The following is a 6,977-nucleotide window of genomic DNA, read 5'->3' as shown; positions in this document are numbered from 1 at the left end:
ATTGATAGTGCAATATTTATGGGTATACCAAGCATTTTGATTTATCATAGATGTTCTTTCTTCCAATGTGCATTTTACCAAACAAAATAATTCTTTTAAAGTCATAATATACATATCTTCAAAAATGTGCAATAGAAATAGAGTATCATTTCGACATTTTTTAACCTAATTGATCTCCTCACACATATGTACATACGTACATACATACAAGTTTAAGAGTTGAAGTGACACCCAAAGTAAGAAACGATTGTTATTCATGTTTATACAATTATAAGCAGTAGAATTGGGATCAATTGACTCTAACAATATAGTGCATAAAAATCTCAGTTATGATCGATGACAATAGCAAGCCCCATTTTTTTTTCTAAGTGTACTGCATTTAATAAGCATGCTCATATATTAATATTAAAAAAACCATAACTATTGTGCATTCCCACACCACCACCCCATCAAATGGGGACCCCTCTCTTTGCAATCTTGTTGCATGATTGGGAGAGCATTTGAAATCCTCTTGTCGTAGCCAATTCCACCTTAGAGTATCAAGTTAGAAATTTTGGAAAATCTAGTCTGAGCACCAACAGTTTGGCAAGTCTAAACCCTCCATTAGCTCTTTGCTTGTCAACTGTTGGAATGGCAATGGTTCCCTATGGTCTTTGCCAGGCTTACTTCATGATGCAGTTGGGGATGTTGATTTGTTAGCTGTTACTGAGACTCATGAGAGTCCTACTCGGCCTCTTCCAGGTTACATAGGGTATCTGTGGCTTTCAGTTTGCAGAGAGGAGGTCTGAGCTTCGGGTGGTGTGTGTGGTTCCGGTGGAGTTGCTTGTTTGATTAGAGATGATTTGTTCAATAATACCACATTGGTTCTTTCTGACACTTATGCCGGATTTATGTGGATCCGAGTTGGAGGTACCAGTCACAGTCAGAAAGATATCTTCATTGTTGTTTGTTACTTCCCGCCGACTACCTCACCTTACGCCATTCATAGTGTTGAGGATGGGAACCCTTTTTCAGACCTATTCGAGAGCATCTCCAAGTTTGGGGCTCTGGGCAACATCATCATCTTAGGAGATTTTAATGCACGGACTAAAGATCTCCAGACCCCCCAATATGACCGTGGGTCCGATTTGATTTGTACTATTGAGAGGGATCTTACTAGTATGGGGCTTCAGCGTTTATCCAAGGATCATAGTGGACCTCTAACTTGTTATGATCGCCACCTTCTCCAGCTCTGTGAGTCCTCCAACTTGGTGATTCTGAATGGCCTCTCTTGTTTCCCTGGTTCTGAGCTTTTTACGTGTTGGCCTCATAGTGGGGGTGTGAGCGTGGTGGATTACATCCTTGTTGTTGCTTCCTTCCTCCCCTCCATCCAAAATTTTACTATCTCCCATCTTCCCTTGGCTGATCATGCCCTTCTTAGCCTTTTGATCTGTCTTTCTTCCCACCCTTTATCACCCATTCTCTACTCACCCTGCCCGGTTCCGCCCCCACACTCGTTTCTATTTCGAGGATAGTGATCAAGACCTCTTCATTTTCCATTTGAGAAGATTCCTCTGCCTAGCTAGCTTCACGGATCACAGTCAGGTGTCCACCATGTTTCACTCACTAGCTACCGTGATTTGGGAGTCGACTCTCCTTTCTATCCCTCACCGCTCCATTTCCACCACTCACAGATCGGCACGACGAAAATACTTGTCCCATGAATCAGTGGTTTGATGATGACTGTAAAACTTTCCACCGCTCCTTGCGCTTAGCTTTTGATACTCATTCCCCCGCTTTCACCAATTTACGGCTCTCTTACAAACGCTTTCTTCACCATAAGAAGCGATTATTTATTGCTTCACAGGGCAGATCCCTCTGAGACACGCTTATTCAGTATCTCAAGTTTTTTTGGCGCATCATGTTCCCCAGGCATAGCCAACCCCAGTCCACCCCCGACCTTCATCTCCTTGCTTCCCATATTTCCACGTTGTATGACATCCCGGGTCAGCTCACCCCCCTTCCCAGCGCGCTCCCCCATTGTCACTTATTCTCCACCTCCACATTTACGAGGCCATCAGACTTATAAGATGTAGCAGGGTGGCTGATGAGGAGGGTTTTCAGGCGGAGCTCTTCAAACTCGGTACCACAATCTTGGGCCCTTATCTCTCTACGCTCTTTAATAGAGTGGTTTGTTTTGGTTTTCTGGACTCTTGGTCGAGACACATTATTCACCCGATCCATAAGTCTGGGCTAACCTCTGATCCCGAAAACTATAGGACCATTATGATTGGGCATACATTTGCCAAACTTTATGCTACAGCTTTGAATACTATTTTATCTAGTGAGCTTGATAGGAGCAATTGCAGGGCTAAGAGTCAAGCAGGATTCAGGACAGACTACCAGACCATAGATCATATCTTTACACTACAAGCTATTATCAAGGAGGCTCGACATCACTCGAAGAAAGTCTACTGTTGTTTTGTGGATTTTCGTAAGGCTTTTGATTCCATCCCCAGAGCAACCCTTTTTCAGAGACTGAGAGATATTGGTATTTCTGAGATCTTATTGACGGCTATTATGAGGTTATATGAGACTGTGATTGGTAGACTCAGGACCATAGAGGGCCTCTCTGATCCTATCCAAAGCACCATTGGGGTGAAGCAGGGCTGCCCTCTCTCGCCCACCTTGTTCGGGATCTACATTGATGAACTCAAGGCTTTTCTTAGTGACTCCTTGCTTCCAGGTGATGGTTGTCATCTACACCATGTATTGATCTCCATCCTTCTCTTTGCTGATGATGTGGTTCTTCTTGCTTCCTCTCCTAAGGGTCTTCAAAGGCTTTTAGATAGACTTGCATCTTTTTGTGATATGAGACAGCTGGTTGTGAACCTTGAGAAGACTCGAGTTATGGTCTTCAACGGTCTGAAGACTTCACATCTCCATTTTCACTTCCAGGGTCGGGAAGTTGAGATTACATCATCTTACACATACCTTGGGGTTAAGTTTTCTGAATCTCGTTTCAGCTTGAGATCAGCTATTCAGCCTCGGATCAGTAAAGGGTTGGGTTCCCTTGCCATGCTTGAGAGACAATGCTTCAGACACCACTTTCAAGATACATCGTCTAAGCTATCCCTCCTGGATTCCTTAGTAAGACCCACAATGCTCTATGGTTCAGTGGTTTGGGTTCCTCTTTTAGACTCGGATTGGGCCATGATCAAGCGTACCCAAATTATGCTCCTCGGTCGGATTATCAAATGTCATGGTTGTACCCCCCACAGTATTATTTTGGTCGAGTTCGGTGCTCACCCATTTAGACTTGCAGCCATTTTTGACTTGATCTGGTTTCTCCACCGTCTTCGTGGCTTTGCTGACTCAGAGGAAGGCCAACACAGATACCCTTATTTAGCCTATTGCTCCTCAGTTGCTATTGTTGACGTCGATCCTGCCACTAGAGCCTGCGGTTGGTATGCTCAGGCTACTATCCTACTAAGTTCAGTGGGGATCGACATTGATCATCTTCCTCCCTACCAGTTCTCATTGGATGCCCCTGCTCATCTACTCCCTTCTTGGCAGGGGTTGAACGGGCATGTCAAACTTGACATTTACAGGAAGTATATCACACGGACTTGGGTGGATCCTCCAAGGGGTCTAACTCCAAGGATGGCTTTCTACGCTGAGCACTTCTTAGTTATTCGAGATGGGTCTATTGTACGCCCTGAGTACTTACATAGATACTGGACTCATGCCCTGCGTATCTCCCTTGGCTCCTTTAGGGTGGGCTCACACAAACTTCGGATTCAAGTCGATCACCATATTGCTAGAGAGGATCGGGTGTGTACACTTTGTACCTTAGCAAAGGCAGAATCTTAGATTCATTTTCTTTTCAGATGCCCCATATACTACGAGATTAGAGGGAGATTTTACTGTCTATTTAGAGATTGCAGATCCCTCTCGAATTTTTTCAGGTACACCGATCAGCGTTGCATTGCACTCTATCTTCGCGAGTCCTTACAGCTTCGTGACCATACTTTATAGCTTTCATTTCCTAAGAGTCAGACCCAGGCACAACTTATTACGACCTTCTTCTCGCCCTTAACTCCAACTCGGGGTGTGAAGCGACCGTACAGTTTCCCTAACACGAGCTGTTCCAGATCAGTGAGACCCCGCAGGGGACCTTTTTGCCAGCAACACTCCTCTCGTGGCACTCAGCTTCATCACAAGGCTTCTGGTACCCACACAGATCAGTCACTGTTGGACTTTTTCCCTGTGAAGACGGATACCTGATCTTTTCTGTGATGTTTCCTGCTTTCTTCTTCTTTTGTTGTGCTTGTTCTTTTTTGGACACCGTTTGGTGCTCCGTTTGTCTGTTTTTCCTTGTTGTAAGCTTCCAGTCCCATAGACCCACATTGTGGTCTTTTGTTGGACATTAATAAATTTATCTTATCTTATCTTATCTATCTCCTTCTTAATCTCAAATTTTACTAAGTGCAAAGGATTTTGTGATTTTGATAATGCAAATTTCGTTGTCCCAACATAATGATCTTCTTCAAAGTCAGATTCCACTATGTTGAGAGGATTTTCTCCTCTCAACAACCAAAATTTCACTAATCATTTTACACAAGAAGAGAACAAAGATTGCAATCATCAAAGGATTTCATTAGCTAAGGATTTCATTGTCGAAGGATTCTAAGGATAGAGGATTTGATTTTTCCCTCCCAAATTTATAGTTTCCTCTCACCCAAAGATTTATTTATTATTAATTAAATTTAGAAGGCATTTTTTTTAATAATTTTAGAAGGTTCTTTTCTTAAGTTAATTTTTTATAAATTGCGTAAGTTGGGTTGCCCCCTTATGAGGAGTCGTGCCTTACCTTTAGCATCTCCTATCTAATGGGAGGTGGATTATTATATATTACAACTCCAAATATGCAATAGCCCCTTTTGTTTTTTAGGTTTTGATTCAAGGTTTAAAGTTCAAGAGAGGACCTAGGGGATTGAAGGCACTTAAAATCTAGAAATTTAAAATGCCTCTTTTGATTTTCTTTATTAAGGTAAAAAATTATTAGAGGAAGTCATAATTGGATTTTTTTTTTAAATTGTCATTTTTTCCTCTTTTGTTTATTTTTTAGTTTTGATTTTGGTTTTCTTATATTAAATAATTGATACATCAACAGGAAAATTAAACTAATGTTTATCGCTTAAGTGTCATGAGAATTTTAGAATTCTCATTTAAAGAGTCTAGTAAATTTAACATGAGTGAATTTCTATATAGTTAGCAAAAACAATTTGACCTTTCTTTTTAAATTTTCTTTACTACGAAAATTTTAAAAAGGCTCTTCTCAAATCTTTAAAGATAAAATTCACTAGCATAACCTAGAATGCCAATTAATAAACTCTAGCTTATTAATTTGAATTCAAATTGATCAAAATGGTTTTAATTCTAGAGGGCTAGTAAAATAATTTTGTATTGGCAAGAGGAAACACGTTTGGAACTAATAATAAAATGACTTTGTTTTGGCAGAAGGAAAAATGTTGGGAGCTAAGGCCAAAGGATCAAAGAGGGAGAAGCGAGGTGATGCTCAAGACTTCAATTAGATGCATTGAGATAGTTCAAGCTTGAGGACTTTCAGATGAAGTGTGATTCAAAGCTGAATCGACATTAGGGAGGGATCCTAGAAAGAACAAGAATCAAACTTTAGGAGTGGAAAGTTTTTTTTTTCAACTTGGATTTCCAAAGTTTATATTGAGGGATCCCACCACATGAAGATATCACCAAGTTCATGACAACAACCAAATTCGCGTCAAGCTTTTAGACACAAGTAAAAACTCAAGTCTCGCCACAAGAAAATCTCAAGGGATGGAAAAGACTCAAAAGATGAAGCAATTTGGGAATACGAACCGTCACATTCATCCTTAAGATATCAATTTCTAGAAGAGTTAATCAAAGTTTAAAAAGTTGGACAATGTCAAGTATCAGAAGATTAAATTGATCCACAAGATAAGGATGATGAGGTGGTATCAAGTTGTCTCCACCAATAGGAAAATTCCAAATTCAAGCACCATCAATCAAATTATGCAAAGTGTCCTATTCTCTCATTGGCTATCAAAAGTTCTATAATTTTCTTAATGTCCTATGATGTGGTGGCCTCGTGTAATTGATTGTAAATTTAGCAACCCAAGGGATTGTGGAAAGAAATCTCAACCCTTGATCTTGAAACAATCTTGACCCTTCATTTTATCTAGACATCTATAAAAGGTCAAAGCTTTATCATTTGTAATTGATTAGTTTAGGAAGTGGGATTAGAGAGCAAGAGTTGAGTAGGCTAGCTAAGGGAGAGACTTGATCAAATTGTTGTTATGATGCTTTCAAAGTAATGGATAGTTCATTGTTGGTATTTCATGGTGAATACTTGTTATTGCTTTGAAGTATTGCATGGTTTCCTCAATCTTTCACTTGAGTAGATTTGTTTTCATGTTGAAGTAGTTTAGCTGGATGAAAAAAATTGTGGATGTTTATTTGATTGACTCGAACACAAGAAGCTATTTGCCTCTTGCTAATTGTAAGTGTGTCTTGTGTGGCAAGCCAACAAAAACACTTAACTTCCATTGATGTTCAATTTTGGTTTACAACCAGATGATGGGGTTGGAGAGAGGATATTGATGTGAAAACCATTTGTACATTCCTTAGAAGCTTGCACAAGATGGATGGAGACGTTGATTGAGTTGCATCTAGTAGAGTCCAAGTTCATCCATGGTTCTTTCATTCATATTTAGAAGTAAAGTAGAAGAAGAAATATAAGTTGAAGTGGGAAAGTTGGAAAATCAAACTACAATTTCTTTGCACATTGCAAAGCAAAATCTTTAAGAGCACAATAGTTTATATCACTTGAATGAATAGTGTAAGTCCCTTTCTGATAACTAGCATATCATATCATAAAACTAAATAAAGTCCATGACTAAGAAGGAACCTTGAAGTCATTTCATATCTTACTTTGC

Source organism: Cupressus sempervirens, chromosome 5 (genome assembly GCF_028749045.1).
Source record: "Cupressus sempervirens isolate cs-2001-9-10 chromosome 5, ASM2874904v1, whole genome shotgun sequence".
NCBI classification, from domain to species: Eukaryota; Viridiplantae; Streptophyta; class Pinopsida; order Cupressales; family Cupressaceae; genus Cupressus; species Cupressus sempervirens.
Note: the sequence above shows the minus strand (reverse complement) of the source record.